The sequence below is a fragment of the Triturus cristatus genome, chromosome 11, assembly GCF_964204655.1.
Source record: "Triturus cristatus chromosome 11, aTriCri1.1, whole genome shotgun sequence".
Taxonomy (NCBI): domain Eukaryota; kingdom Metazoa; phylum Chordata; class Amphibia; order Caudata; family Salamandridae; genus Triturus; species Triturus cristatus.
In genome coordinates, this window is record NC_140594.1 from 846,372,450 (window position 1) to 846,389,775 (window position 17,326).

General features: G+C 49.2%; 1 protein-coding gene across 1 annotated transcript in view; it reads left to right on the forward strand.

Annotated features, from left to right (window-relative positions):
* LOC146785516 (uncharacterized) overlaps positions 1–17,326 on the forward strand; it is a 79,666-nt gene that overhangs the window by 48,765 nt on the left and 13,575 nt on the right. The gene's annotated exons all lie outside the window — the stretch shown is intronic.

Sequence of the window (17,326 nt, forward strand, 5' to 3'; positions counted from 1 at the left end):
ACCCTGCCATCCAAGCGCCAGTCCATGCACACCACCAGCCAAATGCCTGTCCATGCGCACCATCATCAAAAATGTTTGCAACAAGAAAGAGAACACAAACCAATTCGAAATAGATACGAAACTATAACTACAAACAAAACAGCGGTAACTAAAGACATAATTCTGACGCCAACCGTGGAACTGAACAACAAATATAAAACCATACAGACCAGGCAGTACCCTATTAGACTCACGGTTGCTCCCAAAAACTATTTTGAGTATGATACAATCTGAAACATGTGGGCACACACAGCCCAGGATTAGAAGGACAATCAGCACAGTGCATACGACTCTCCTTCTGCTTACCTCTTCGCAAACAGTCTCTACATCTCTAACAGGGATTGTTTTTTTGGACGTGGGAGGAATTAAATCCAGAAAGTGGCGATCTTTCAATCTAGTCACATTCTTCACCACTCCAACTCCAGGAACACTTGCCTGTTCTATTACAACAAGGCCGCCTATCACAGACTCCTGAAACTTAACAAAAGTCATCTTTGAAGCTGGAGAATACCCCTTGAACACAACAAAAGCATTAAAAGTTGCTAAATTGAAAAGATGGATGGCCAACTTCTTATACCAAATGTAAGCCTTGTGAACAGCAGTTTAAGGTTCCAACCTCTGATCTACTCTATCAACACCACCCATGTGATATTGTAGTCTACAATGCACACAGGTGTGTGTACTTCAGCAACCTGACCTCAAACAGTCACAGGTGAAGTACTGTCATCATGGATGATAGTCAGCTTGTACACATCCCTCCTGTCCACAAATTTATGAGCTAGCACTTCATCACTACGCAAGGCACTGCACTGTCCCTTCTGTAGCTTTTCGCAACCAAGCTCTTTTGGGTAACCATTGTGGTTAGAGCGGACTGTGCCACAACCAAGAGTGTCCACTTCGAACAATTCCTCAAACAATTGCACAGCAGTGTAGAAATTATCTAGGTACAAATGGTGACCTTAACAAGTCCTCTAGCAACTTCCCACACAATTTTCTCTCAAACTCCTAAAGTTGATGGACAACCAGGGGGGTCAATAGTGGAATCCCTACCAGTGTACACACAGAAATTATAGATATATCCTGTTCTACTCTCAGACAACATATACATCTTAATTCCATAACGTGCCCTCTTGCCAGGAATGTACTGTCTAAAAACCAAACAGTTCTTTAACAGGACCAAAGACTCATCCACCGGTATTTCTTTCCCTGGAGTATAGATCTCTGAAAACAGCCCTAATCTTAAAAAGGCAGTCACAGTCAGGGTGATCTCGTGGCAACGCTAAAGCATTATCAACAAAATGCAGCATCCGAAGCAAAAGTAAATACAGATCACGAATCATAATTGCAGGAAATATGGCTGTTGCCATCAATGGACTTGTAGACCAATATGAAGCCAGGGACGGCTTCCTTATCAAGCCCATTAAAAAAGTCAAACCCAAAAACATCTGTATCTCATCCAGATTTGTGGGAGTCCACCGGGTAGCTCCAGAGTGGGGACTAGGTCTGGCACTGTTGTCCCTCAAACACTGCGCAGCATACAAATTAGTCTGCTCAACAATCTCAACCAAAAATACATCATCTATAAATAACTGAGAAACTGTATAGGCAAACATTTTTCACAATTCACTCTACACCCTGCAGCACCACTAAAGGCAGGCAACACCGGCTGCACCATGATTGGATCAACCCTGAGTCCAGCACTTCCAATGGAAAGCCTTGCAGTCCCAGGCTGCAAGCAAGATGCCTCTTGCTGCACCATCAACACATCAGGGTCCTCCTCTAAAACAGGCACTACATCCACACTGAGAGTACCTTCATCCGCACTGAGAGTAGCTTCATCATCAGATGATTCCTTGTGGACCCTTGATCCTGTTTCCAGGCAGGTCACTCCCCACGCCGCACAGCTCCACCTGACCTTGCCCTGTTTTCCGCTCTCGCTGCTGCCGCGAGTTCATGCCACCAGTCCTCTGTGTCTACTCTCAGTGTTCTTTTTCTCCTAATTGCCTGATTCTGCCAGTCTGCCGTTTTTATACTTTATCTGCCTTTTCCCTGCTCTTTTTACTCTATAACTCTCTCTTTGCTTTTTGGCCTTTCTGCCACTTCTCCTTCCGGCCGCTGCGTCCCCTGCTGCCCCACACCCCTTGCTCACCCATTCAATCCCGCACCCGCCTCCCAGCTGCTCCTCCCTCCCACCTCCCCTTCTTAATGGTGGCCGCTGCGCGACCGCGCTGCTGGCGCAATGAAGGCATGCCTAAGGCAAGCCTGTCTGCACCCGTCTGTGCCTGGACCACGGCCAGTACCAGACCCCCTTGCCCCCGTGAGTGCCACGACGCCCGACACCGTTACGACGCCAACATCCTCAACGAACTCAACGCCAGCCGATCACCTACCTGCTTCCAGGCCACTCTGAAGCTTCACCAGCCACCGAACACCTGCACGTCTTGCCCCTCCCACCAGGGCAGGTCGCTACCATCTCAGATGCATACTACTCAACACCTGCTCCGTCCAAGAGCGTGCCATCGACCTCTGGGACCTACTCAACTCATCTTTCCCAGGCATCACCTTCCTGATGGAGACCTGGATGAAACCCTCCTGGGCGCCCGACATTGCCATAGCCATCCCAGACAGCTACAAGATCACCCGCAGGGACCGCGCCAACAGACCCAGAGGAGGAATCGCCATTGTCCACAGGAATACCCTCAGAATCTCGACCAGCACCGAAGACACCCTCAGCACTGCCGAACACCTGCTCTTCCAGATCCACATCGATCCCAACACCACCCTCAGAGGAACCCTCGTCTACAAACCCCGGGAACCCGGCCACAGTTTAGTGACTCCATCACCGATGTCATCAGCACGCACGCCCTTCCATCCTCAGACTACATCCTCCTCGGAGACCTGAACTTCCACCTCAAGAACGCCAACGGCAGCAACTCCACCACCCTGCTCGCCAACCTCACCAACCTCGGACTCAAACAGCTCGTCACGACACCCACCCACTCCACCAGACACACACTCGACTCCATCTTTTCCGCAAGCATCCACATCACCTTCAGTCACACCACCGAACTCCACGGGACCGACCACCGCTGCATCCACTTCTCCTTCGAGAAACACACCACGCACAACCACCCACAACGAATCCCCCACCGCAGCTGGAACAAGGTCACAAAAGACAAGCTAATCGCCAACCTCCCCCGAGACCCACCAACCGACCCCACCGACACCCACACAGCCGCCCACAACTTCAGGCAATGGATCGACAACTGCACCAACACTCTTGCCCCGATCAAGAAACCCTCAAACAGACGCACCGACAGAAGAGCCATCTGGTTCACCATTGACCTCCAGGCATCCAAGCAGACTTCCCGAAGACTCGAGAAGAAGTGGTGTCACGAACAGACACCGGACAACCACTCAGCCCTCAAGAACGCCAGCCGCAAGCACCACCAACTCATTCGAACCGCCAAAAGGACCTCCGTCAAGGAGCGCATCAAAAACAACGCACACAACAGCAAAGAGCTCTTCAACATGGTGAAAGAACTCGCCAACCCCAGCTCCAGCCCTAACGACATCCCACCTTCTCAAGACCTCTGCAACTCCCTAGCCACCTTCTTCCACTGCAAGATCGCAGACGTCCACGACAGCTTCAACACCCAGACCCCCCCGACAGCCACAGACACATCAGACTAACCACCCCCAGCCACACCAGCCTCCTGCTCTCCTGGAACAATGTCAACGGCGATGACACAATCAAAATCATGAACACCATCCACTTCAGCTTACCATCCGACCCCTGCCCTCACCACATCTTCAACAAAGCGAGCTCCATCATTGCACCCCAACTCTGGAAGATCCTCAACAGCTCCTTCGAGACCGTCACCTTCCCGGAGAGCTGGAATCACGCTGAGATCATCGCCCTACTCAAGAAACCCAAGGTGGACCCAAATGACCTCAAGAACTTCTGGCCCATCTCCCTGCTCCCGTTCCTGGCGAAAGTCATCCAAAGGATTGTCAACAGGCAACTGACCCACTTCCTGGAGAAGAACAACACCCTAGACTCGTCCCAATCTGGATTCCGCAGCAACCACAGCACCGAAACCGCCCTCATCGCCGCCATCGACCCTGCTGGATAACAGCGAAACTGTGGCCCTCATCCTCCTGGACCTCTCGGCCGCCTTCAACACCATCTGCAACCACACCCTACGCACACGCATCCATGATGAAGGGATCCGCAACAAAGCCCTGGACTGAATCAACTCCTTCCTCACTGGCAAAACCCAGAGAGTCCGCCTCCCTCCATTCCGATCCGAAGCCACCAAGATCACCTGCAGCGTACCCCAAGGATCATCCCTCAGCCCTTTTTAACATCTACATGGCACCGCTTGCCAACATCGTCCGATCGTACAACCTCAACATTGTCTCATACGCCGATGACACCCAGCTGATCCTCTCCCTCAACAAGGACCCCGCCACCGCCAAACCAACCTCCACGAAGGAATTATGTCCGTCGTCGAATGGATGAACAGTCGCCTGAAACTGAACTCGGACAAGACGGAGGTCCTCATCCTCGGCTCCACCCCCTCCGCCTAGGAGGACTCCTGGTGGCCGCCCACGCTGGGAGCTGCACCGACACCCACCAACCACGCACGCACGCAACCTGGGGTTCATCCTGGATTCATCACTATCAATAACCCAGCAAGTCAACACTGTCTCCTCCTCCTGCTTCAACACCTTCCCGCATGCTTCGCGAGATCTACAGATGGATCCCCACCGGAACCAGAAGGACGGTCACCCAGGCCCTCGTCAGCAGCAGGCTGGACTACGGCAATGCCCTCTACGCATGAACCATGGCCAAACTCCAGAAAAGACTTCAAAGCAAACAAAACGCCTCCGCACGCCTCATCCTTGACATCCCCTACCACAGCCACATCGCTGCCCACCTGAGAGACCTGCACTGGCTCCCTGTCAACAAGAGGATCACCTTCAATCTCCTCACCCACGGTCACAAAGCACTCCACAACGCTGGACCAACATACCTCAACAAACGACTCACCTTCTACACCCCGAACCGCCAGCTTCGCTCCGCTGACCTCGCCCTCGCCACCGTTCCACGCATCCACCGAACGACCACCGGTGGTAGATCATTTTCCCACCTCACCGCCAAGACATGGATCACCCTCCCCATTCACCTGCGACAGACCGAGGACCTGCTGACCTTCAGGAGACTTCTCAAGACCTGGCTGTTCAAGCAGTAGCAGCACCCCACCACCCCCCTTTAGCGCCTTGAGACCTTCATGGGTGAGTAGTGCGCTCTATAAATGCTTGATTGATTGATTGACAGCCTGAATCTTGCACTTCTCCTCTCCCTCAGATACACTGTCAGTCTGATAATCATGGTCAGAGGAAGATTCAAAAAGCATACCAACCACCTGCTGAGCAGGAATTCTGTGGCTAGCCATAATCCTTACTAATAAAGGTAACTTATCAAACAAGTCAACAACAACAAACGCTTTGTAAAATAAGTAATGAACAAAATGTGGCTTTATCACAAAGACCTAAATACTCCAAAACTATACCACTCACTTGCCAGAAGCGGCTACACTCACCACCACCTACACTGCACAGACACAGCAATGACCAACCATATCCCACTAAAAATTAAAAATAAAAGAAATTACACAGAAGACAATGCAAAACACATCGCAAAGAATTTCACGCTCAAAACCCAAACTAAGGGCCAAATGTACGACTGTTTTTGCAATCGCACAAGGGCAATCGGTCCTGGAGTCCTGGGATGTACAAACGCTATTTTGCGAGTCTGTGGCTCTCTAAATAGCGTTTGCGACTCTTGCTATTAAGAAGGGGCATCCCTTCCTAATAGCGAGTCACAATGGAATGTACCATTGTTTTGCGACCGCATTTGTGGTCACAAAACACTCGCAGTTTACCACCTACTTCAAGTAGGAGGTAAGCCACTTGCAAACAGGAAGGGGTCCCCAGAGGACCCCTTCTCCTTTGTGCGTTTGTGCAGAAATATTTTTTAAGAGCAGGCAGTGGTCCCAGGGACCACTGCCTGCCCTTAAAAAAGGAAACAGCAACGTTTCATTTTTCTTTTTTAAATGTATCCCGTTTTCCTAAAAGGAAAACGGACTGCATTTAAAAAAAATAAAACTGCTTCATTAAAAAAGCAGTCACAGACATGGTGGTCTGCTGACTCCATCAGGCCACCATCCCTGTGAGTGCTGGTCATTCCTAATGGGGTCGCAAATAGCACCTGCCTCATGACTTGAGACCCTATTAGAAATAGCTAACAGTATCTGAGACACTGTTGTAAATTGCATTTTGCGAGTCGCAAATTGCGAGTCGCAAAATGACACAATTTGTAAGGGTCGTACATCTGGCACCAAATATGATGCTATTATGACACTACTTCCGAAAAAATCATTCATACATGACAAAAATGCTCATTTGGAGTAAACACAACAAAAATGTTTTTCTTACCAAATAAAACAAAACTACAGAAAACTGCAGCTCAACCACTGCCGAAACTGCAGACAAGAATCAAAAGCTTTGCACTAGAATAAAAAGGAGAAATAAAACATTATAATCACATATGCAAATAATGCACCAGTCCACACACAATCCACCAGCCAAGCCAAAGGGGGCAGAAACGGCCACAATGATCCCAATAAAAATATTTAATTATTTGGGCCGATCTGCCCCCCAGGTGGGCAGAAATTGCCAAACAAATTTCTCCCCAAAGGGGAGCGACCCTTGACCAAGGGGCTGCTCCCTGCAACACAATCCTTTTAATTAAAAAACTAAAATAAAACAAAAAATTCCTCGTGCCTAGTGAGCATTCTGGCTGCACAATCGCGCCCCATGCCTGATCGTGCAGCAGGAATGCTGAAAAGCGACATCGGAGGGAAGGAAAACTATTTCCTTTCCTCTGATGCCTCTTTTTTAAACCTCCCCGAGGAGAAACTCACCTTCTCCTCCACGGACGCGCTAGAAGCAAATGGCTTCCAGCGCGTCCGATATCACCTAATTACGTCGGCGCGTGGTGCTCGCTGACATCATTAGATGATGTGGTGGGGGGCGGGGATGGGCCACATTAAGGGCAGCCAATGGGGGGAGCCATGTCTTAAGGTCAGCAAAAACAAGATCAGAAAAATGAAGGAGGATGGCAAAAAGTTTGGGGGAAGACCACCTTAAGCCAACAAATCTAACATCAGCAAAGAAGAATCAGGGACTACAACTACATTTGTTTTCTTTAGACAACTCCAAAATACACATTTTCACTTTCGCAGTATAGAGCTATTGTCCACACAACATCTGAAGGAAAATAGGGAAACCTGTGTATTTTGGACTTTGCACCATCTAAACAGAATAAGGTTGGTGGTCCAACATTTTGTTCGATAAATGAATCTGAGAAAAAGAAGAGGCCAAGAGAGTATGGGAATCGTGCACCAAAGACAACTGAAGTCCCACATGTCAAATTGCCATCACATGTTCTAGTAGATTAATGAAAAGATTATAGAAAATACCCTTCTACAAGTGAATGATGCAAGGACGTTCAGAATGATCTGAGTAAATAGAGGATCTTTACAGTGTGAAAATAGATATCGTGGGAAAATGTTTAGCCTCTGCAATGTCAGAAGTGGTAAACATGATTAGATCTAGGTAAACATCAAGGGCACAAGGAACCTAGGGTCACCATTTTTATGTATTCCAGGTACATCCCATTAGTTTGCCATTGATACTCCAACTGATATTTAAAGTCTGCTATCTAACCAACAGATAGCACAATCATAAAAAGGGCATATCCTTCTACTGATGTATAAGACTTTTACTATGTATGACCCTTCAATTTACAGACTAATTGCACTTTCAGATGTCTGTGATTAAGCTGTTTTGTAAACTTTTGCTTATGCATCTTCAGGGGTGAGCATTATCTGATAACTAACTCCTTTTGTCCAATCTTCACCATCATCATCAAAATCTTTATTCAATTCAAAGAATCATCAAAGCTTATAAAACAGATCTTTGTACATATTGTAATTTACATTCATCTAAATATAAACAAAAAACATATTATATTTACAAGGGTCTAAAATGCAAAACATATATACTGTTTAAAATTTCTCCTTTTACTCTTGACCCCTATTGCACTTAATTTGATTAAAATTCTTCCCAATACAGTACAAAGATAACAGTTCAATTAGCACAAGCGTACCAATTTGGGCTCCACTACTGCTGGGATTTTCAGATGATTCCCGACTAAAACCATTAAAAAATTAGAAATGCATACAAAATTCTAAAAATCCATTATTTAAACTTTTTAAAACTTAAGCCCATTCCTATATCTTATATGACTGACAGCTAACAAAAATGTCATAATGCCAAATACAATAAGTTGGCCACTGTCAACTTTTAAAATTCTAAGGGACTCTAAGCAGCTCCTGATGTTCAAACATCTGCACAGGGGCTTGATCCACTTACGTCTGGGGCTGGCATATGCTGCGCAAAAGAATAAAACATGCTCAGTATCCTCATTAGCACCTAATGTACACAGTGAGCATTTAGGATCACTAGCCCTCAGTTGAACTTTTGCCCATTTAGCTGTAAAAGCATTAACTTGTAATGTCTCATACCTGAATTTCATATAGAAGGACTTTGCCAGTTGTGGTTAAATCTCATCTAAAAAGGGCTCAAAGCTCGGAGTCAGTTTAAAAGTCAAACATTGAGTCGTCAGTCTCCCCAACTCAGGATTTAAAGTGACTTTGTGCGTTATGAATTCCTAGGATATAGATTTGATCTCTCTCTTTGAATCAGGGGTCAGCAAGCTCGGGGTTGACCAGTATCGACTCAAACCTAGATCGGAGAGCCATTTGCGGATGTGGGCAACCAGGGAAGAGTGACAAATACATCCAAATGCAGTAGCTCCCTCAAGGTCTGCCTGTAAATCTCTAATTCCTCCGTTGTCCAAATTCTGATCCAATAGGCCTCCATATAGCAAGAAATCCTATTCTTTTTATCCCAATATCATATGTAAGAGGGATCATCGGGATATTTTTGGGCATACGTGTAAGTATTCTCACGATGGGAGGAGAAGGTGCTTGCCATACTGCATCCAGAGAGTCTCACAGGAATAGACGGGGGAGTTCAGGCTGGTAAGGACAAACACATGTATACCATTACACTGCCATGTACTGTCTTACACAACTCCAAAGTTACACCTCCTAGGCCCGATCTCATTCAACTGCACCACCATACCAAACGCAGGTCTCACAGATGTAACATTCACCCCATCTGATTCCCCCTATGGTAGCCAGCTACATTCCCAGGGTTGTATGTGTAAAGGCAGCCGGCACTAAAACTCCCACCAGGCACCCCTGTCCCACCCCTGAACAGGATATGGCACTCCCCCCCACCCAGAAGCATGTGGCAGCCATTGTAGTACACCAACCAAACTTACGAGTAGGTAGCCATATTCACAGGGAGGGGTGTATGGCGTGTGGGAGGCCTGCACCCCAACTCCCACCTGGGCCCCTTGTCACACAGCTCAGCAAGATGGAGCACTCCCCCCCCACCCAGAAGCATGTTGCAGCCATTGTATTACAACAACCAAACTTACAGGTAGGTAGCCATCTTCATAGGGAGGGTGTATGGGGGGTGGGAGGCCTGCACCACAACTCCCACCAGGGCCCCTTGTCACACAGCTCAGCAAGATGGAGCACTCTCCCCCACCCAGAAGCATGTGGCAGCCATTGTATTACAACAACTAAACTTATGGGTAGGTAGATATCTTCACAGGGAGAGGTGTATGGGGGTGGGAGGCCTGCACCACAACTCCAAACAGGGCCCATTGTCACACAGCTCAGCATGATGGAGCACTCCCCCTACCAAGAAGCATGTGGCAGCCATTGTATTACAACAACCAAACTTACAGGTAGGTAGACATCTTCACAGTGAGGGGTATATGGGTGTGGGAGGCCTGTACCACAACTCCCACCAGGGCCCCCTGTCCCACACATGAGCAGGATGTAGCACTCAAACAGCCCCCATAAACATGTGTCTGCCATTGTATTGTTCACCCTCACCCAACAGGTAGGTAGCCATCTTAACAGGGAGGGGTGTGTGTGTGTGAGGCCAGAACTACAACTCCGACCAGTCCCCCTTGTCTCACCCCTGAGTAGGATGGAGCACACCCTCCCACCCAGATGCATGTGGCAACCATTGCATTGTTCACCCTCATCAAACAGGTAGGTAGCCATCTTCCCAGGTTGTGCTGGTTGGGGGTGGTAGGCCTGCAATACTACTCCCACCATGCCCCCTTGTTCCCCAGTTTAGCAAATTGGAGCACTCCCCACCCACCCAGAAGCATGTGGCAGCCATTGTATTGTTCACCTTTACCTAACAGGTAGGTAGCCATCTTCACAGGAAGGGGTGTTTGTGTGTGGGAGGCCTGTACTACAACTCCCACCAGGCCCCCTGTCCCACACCTGAACAGGATGTAGCACTCTCCCCCACACAGAAGCATGTGGCAGCCATTGTATGGTTCACCCTCACCTAACAGGTAGGTAGCCATCTTCCCAGGGAGGGCTGTTTGGGGGTGGGAGGCCTGCATAACAATCCACACCAGGCAACCTTGTCCCATCCCTGAGCAGAATGCAGCACTCCACACCCACACAGAAGCATGTGGCAGCCATTGTATGGTTCACCCTCACCTAACAGGTAGGTAGCCATTTACCAAGGCTGTCCTGTTTGTGTGTGGGAGGCCTGCACTACTACTCCCACCATGCCCCCTTGTTCCCCAGCTCATCAAGATGGAGCACTCCCTCCCACCCAGATGCATGTGTTAGCCATTGCATTGTACACTTTAAGCTAACAGGTAGGTAGCCATCTTATGCTCTCGTGTCCCACCCCTGAGCATTATGGAGCCCACCACCATACACACACAGAGATGTGTCCCAAATTCCACCCTAATGTGAAAACAGAACAGGTAAGTAGACAGTACATGCACCCAGCCATCCCTCTCAAAAAGGATGGTACCATATGACAACACCAGCCCTCTCATCACACAAAAATACACACAGATCCTATTACCGCTTACAGTGTGCAGACAGCTAAGCGAATGTGACTGTTACAGCAACCAAAGTGTGACACACCAATTCACATGTTGAAGAAAGTCTGTGCACAATCATGCACAGCACTGAATGCCATGTGTAAGTGCCGTGGGGCCAGAGCAGCAAGGACCATCTGAAAAAGCAAGCATGGTCGGTAGTACAAATTGAGATTTGCACATGACATGACAAAGGTATGCCTGAGATAACAATGGCCAGTTCATGCTCAGATGTAATGTCTGCCAGGCAGAGTAATCAACAAAGAGGCCACACATAAATTTGTTGTTGGCTAGTCATTAGATGGCAACATGTCCTTGTAATCACAAAATATGCACGTGGCCCATGGTATGTATTGACACGTCACACCATGGACAAGTAATGCATGTACCTCAACATCATGTCAGGATGCACAGTAGTGTGCATATAAACAATGTGATAACTAGCCAACTGTGTGGTCTATAAACAGTGAATAAGATACATCTAACACCAGGCGTGAGGGGTGCACTTCAATGACCATTTCCCATCTGTCTCACATGTGACCAAGAACTGACTGCAGAGGACAACAACAGCAACCTGCAGAGCCAGTCCCTCCCCCGGAACATGGACTCTTGGATGTTGACTCCCGGGATTCTGAGAACGAGGAGCTCGAAGCCGGCCCATCTGGTGTGCCAGGGCGCAACAGGTCACAGGACCCCATCGTCCCCCCACCACATCTGCAGCAACACCAACTAATCCGCAGACCCGTGCTGTAACGGCCTGTGCGTCCTCCACCACCACCACCATCACCACCACCACTGTTGCCCGCAACACTCTCCCTGTCCCAGAGGATGACCACCCCACACCACCAATTGAGGAGGGCAGGGAGAGGGTGCGGGTGGTGAGGCAAAAGGTCCGTGGCAGCAGGGCCGGTGGGAGGGCAAGGTTAAGTCAAAGACAACCGGACACTGGGACTGAAGCCCTGCACAACATCAACAGAGGCCTTGGGGCCTATGAACAGGCCCAGGGACGAAGGGGCCAGGCTGAGGAAGATTCACGCGAGCTCCTCCTGCTGATGAGGTCAATGGACACCTGCATGGGCCAAATTGTGGACCTCTTGGGCCAGCTAGTGGCGGTACTGAGGGACAGGCCTGCACCACAACCAACACCTTCACCTCCCTTTGGTGGGCCGCAGTATGACAATTCACCATCCTCCCCTGCGGACACAGAGAGGGGCGAGTCCTCAGACCTCACTGGCCCTGCAGCAGAGGCCACCCCTGCCAAATGACAAAGGGGCCGTCCTAAGAAATCCCTGGGAGGATCCTGAGACAAAACACCTGCCAAACGCCAGTCACAGAGCCAGCCATGATGGCAACCCTCATCAATACTGCATTTACTGTTTTGGACTGTCCTTACTCACACTGCCTTGTGAATGGCATCTATCTGTTGGACTGGGTCACCACATCAATGTGGTGACTACTCTATTGTCTCATGTACCATAACTGACAACTCACTGCTTCACTATTCACCTTATTGTAAATATTCACCCCCACACATGTCACCATTGTAAATAAATACTCCTTACACACACATGTCGTTGTATCTGCTCTGTGTTTATTCCAGGATGTGCAGTCTTCACCATGAATACAATGTACCTGGAGTATGGAATGTATGTGGCAAGGAGAGGCTGAAGGGACCGAGGAAAACACAGCAGAACAATATTCAATTGTCAGGGGTTGGCATCACAGCCATCACACAACACTTCCTATCAGGCTACTCTAATATGCACACATTACAATGAGCAACAGTGCCGACATAAACATCTTGTAGATGTGCCAAATTACCCTGTCCCAGAAACATTGTCAGCCACCACTGATCAACAACCGGCTGCAGTCACAAAGTGAACATACACCTTGTCAACAAAAGCGACATGAGCAGACAATGGGTCTATTGTATATTGTCACTCACCTTCAAGTGAAGTAGCTGTTGATGAGCTGTTGATGCAGGTCGACACCTTCCTCCTCTCCACTAACCTCGTCACTGGACACAGATTGGTTTGCAGGCGGGGGGCTTGGCTGCTCATCAGCATCCAGGAGCAGGGGGGTCTCCTTGCGCAAGGCCCGGTTGTGGAGTATGGAGCATGCAACTACAATCTAAAACACCTTCCTGGGCGAGTACATCAGTGAACCTCCGGTCTTGTCCAGGCAGCAAAATCGTGACTTCAGGAGACCGAAAGTACGCTCCACCACACGACATGTCCTCCCATGGGCATCATTGTAGCGGACTTCAGCTGGTGTCCTGGGATTCCGCAGTGGGCTCAGCAACCAAGGACGGTTGGGATATGCAGAGTCACCTAGGTGTAAGAAACACAGAAAAACCTTGTAAAGTAACTGTGGCAGAGGACAGCATGTCACACATACAGCACGCTAATTGACTCTGCATACTCACCCACATTCATTCACGCTCAGGAAGCAGATTAGCCATCAGCTGTGGTACAATGCTGTTACGCAAGATGTATGAGTCATGGGTCGAGCCTGGAAATTTGGCACACATGTGCAAGATGATCATATCCGCCTGGCACACCACTTGCACATTTATGGAGTGGAAATGTTTCCAATTCCTTTAGATGAGCTCACGTGCATGTGGTGGAAGGAGCCCAACATGTGTGCAATCAATGGCACCAACAACATGGGGAATGTGCCCAAGGGAAATAAAAATCACCCTTAACACCCGCCAATTCATGCCTCCTGGGGAAATGGATATATCTGTCCTTGTAGATCATCATAGCGGACAGGACATCCCGTAGCACCATGCTGAACAGAGGTTGCGACATCCCACCTGCGCTGGACACCGTGTGCTGGAATGATCTAGTAGCAAAAAACTGCAGGGTCACCATCACCCTAGATGGGTTTAAAGCAGTTGGATATGTTCTGCGAGGCTGCAGGTGGGTCTCCAACATAGCACATAGGTCTTGTAGGGTGTCTCTATCCAGACGGAATGTGCGTATGACCTTCTCATCCTCCATGTCTGCCAGCACTGTCAAGGGACGGTGCACATTTGGTCTCCTCCTAGTTGAGATGAAAGGGGACACATGTCAATGCAATACACCATGAGATGTGTACAACATCTTACGTTTTGACTGACACAACGCCAACAATGACTGTCATCACAGTTGAGTTACAGACCACCTTACATGTAGGGACACCTTCAGCTACACTACTCGTATACTTGCCCCCTTTCACACATCAAGTACCTCCAAAACAATATCTGACTATGAGAATGCACAAAGGAATATGGCCACATCTAGCATGAGCAGCCCTGAGAGTATTTCATACAGCATATGTGTGAAACTGCAACTGTCTCATACCTAGCTGCTGTACGTGCCACACCTTCAGACGTAAGTTGAACAGGGCACACATCAACAACACAATGAGCACAGTCTTTGCGTAAACAACAAGTGTGTGCATGAGCCAAGAAAAGTAGACAGTCAAATCTGCACATTGTTCATTAAGACATTCATCACTTTGATTTTCTCAGCCCTTTCACACATTGACATGTGTACCCATTGGAGAGTCCTTCACAACACTGTTCTGTGTACATGCCCCTCAGTATCACAAGTGACATGTGAGGGAGTACATGCCAATGTTCAAAATCATATACACAAACATGGCATGTGTAGTCAGCAGTGGGGTAAATGTTACATTGGCATTGTGTGCACAATGATGTGCCATTAATCATGTGGCCACCATGCACTGTTGAGAACTGCCCATTGGCCATTGACACAGCATGATGTGTCCATAGGTGCTGTCAAAGTGCTCCGCCACACAAATCACGGTCATTCTAAGCAATGTATGGCAGCCATATTGCGGTAGCTACCGCCTGGCCCCAGCGGTGTGTCACTGCCAATGCCAAAGCCACACTCATGGTAGTGATAGTGATATGAGTATTGCCAAATGGCAGTTGGCATGCTCCGCCACCCAAATCACGGTCATTCTAAGCAATGTATGGTAGCCATATCGCAATAGGTACCGCCTGGCCCCAGCGGTGTGTCACTGTCAATGCCACAGGCACACTCGCGGTACTGATAGGCATATGCACATTGTCAAATGGCGGTTGGAATGCTCTGCCACACAAATCACGGTCATTCTAAGCAATGTATGGCAGCCATATCACGGTAGCTACCGCCGGGCCACAGCGGTGTGTCACCGCCATGAACCATGCCCTTACAGCCAATGGGAACCGCAATCGCGGTAGCCTAATGCAATTTAGAAAATCACGGTAGGCATGCTCTGCCACAGCGGGGCCGGTCATTGGATGCAATTGAAAGATGCACCACCGCGGTAGCAACCGCCTGGCCCCTGCAGTGTGTCACCGCCATGGACCATGCCCCTACAGCCAATGGGAACCGCAATCGCGGTAGCCTAATGCAATTTTGAAAATCGCAGTAGGTGTGCTCCGCTACCGCGGAGCCGGTCATTGGATGCAATTGAAAGATGCACCACCGCAGTAGCGACCGCCTGGCCCCTGCAGTGTGCCACCACCATGGTCCCTGCCCCTACAGCCAATGGGAACCGCAATCATGGTAGCCTAATGTAATTTTGAAAATCGCGGTAGGCGTGCTCCGCCACCACAGAGCCGGTCATTGGATGCATTTGAAAAAGGCTGACCTGGAACACCAATTGCAGCAGCTTAGAACCACTGAAACGACCCCAGGGGACTATATATGTGTGGAAGAGAGCCTCACATTTCCACAGCTCATAGAGCCTGCTGCCTGCCACCCCTCACCACCAACTGCTGCTGCTGCTTTCTCCAGGGCCTGCTGCCTGCCACCCCTCATCACAAACTGCTGCTGCTGCTGTCTCCTGGCCACAGTGATGGCGAGGACTGAGAAGATCCGGTCCAGTCCCCTCAGCACCATGGAGCTGGAGGTCCTCCAGGGTCTGCTGCCTGTCACCCCTCACCACCAACTACTGCTGCTGACTCTGGGGCCTGCTGCCTGCCACCCCTCACCACCAACTGCAGCTGCTGCTGTCTCCAGGACCTGATGCCTGCCACCCCTCACCACCAACTGCTGCTGCTGCTGTCTCCTGGCCACAGTGATGGTGAGGACTAAGAAGATCCGGTCCAGCCCCTTCAGCACCGAGGAGCTGGAGGTCTTGGTGGACGAAGTGCTCACACAGAGTCCGAGGCTATATGGTGCTCCAAATGTTGTGGTAAGTCTTCCAGAGTGGGAGTGAGAGTGCAGGGGGGGCTCACATGAAGTTGATTTGCTGCAAAATGTGCCTTAGACTGTGGGGTTGTGACATGCACTGCCTAGCATGCTGTCTCCAGGGGAAAAGGTGTGTAGCCTATTTCACACGTTTGCCTGCCTGCACATCAAGATTAGAGGGACATGTATTGTCAGCCATGCACTGACACAGCAAGTTGGTAATGCAGGAGTCAGGACAGAAATTGCTTGTGTGAATGGCTGTGTGGGTCCCTAATGTCCTTCACAGGCCCATCTGTGGATTTAGCAAACGTTTTCGTCCAGAGGGTAGTGATGGAATTGTGTCTGACTCAAAATGTGCCTCATCTTCAGTTCAGCACTACACTCAGGACTTCAATACCCGAGGGTGACACTCTTGGTGGTCATTCACCTATGACTCAGCAGATTGCCGTACTATTGTGCGCAGACCGTTCCATTTCTACCAGCATGTGTACAGACTCACATGTGTAGGCACTGTTTACGTTCTCAAATGATCCCTTCTTGTGACATTTCTGATGCCCCAAGTTGGACCTCAGTCTTACCTCACCTGGCCTGCAAAGTCACTGCCCAATCTGACAAGGACACATCACTGAATGTACAGAGTGTTACATGTTTGTTTTTTGCTGGACTCTCCATCAATGAGCCATCTAAGCCCTGTAGACTGCACACAACAGGCCTTGTGAGAAGGGTGTGGGTTTGTCAGATCATGTCCCTCAATGTGACCTCCATGACACAGTGAGCCATTCACAGGGCAAGGACATTGAGGGCTGCACAGTGTTGGACACAGTGAGTCTTCCCCTGAACATATATTGAAATGTAATGTATGACTTTCTCACCCTGAAAATGGACAGTAGATGTGGGCAGCCTATACATAGCTTTCCGTGCTGGCATCCTGCATGTGTATGAGATGGGCAGGTACTGTGTCCACCCTCATACC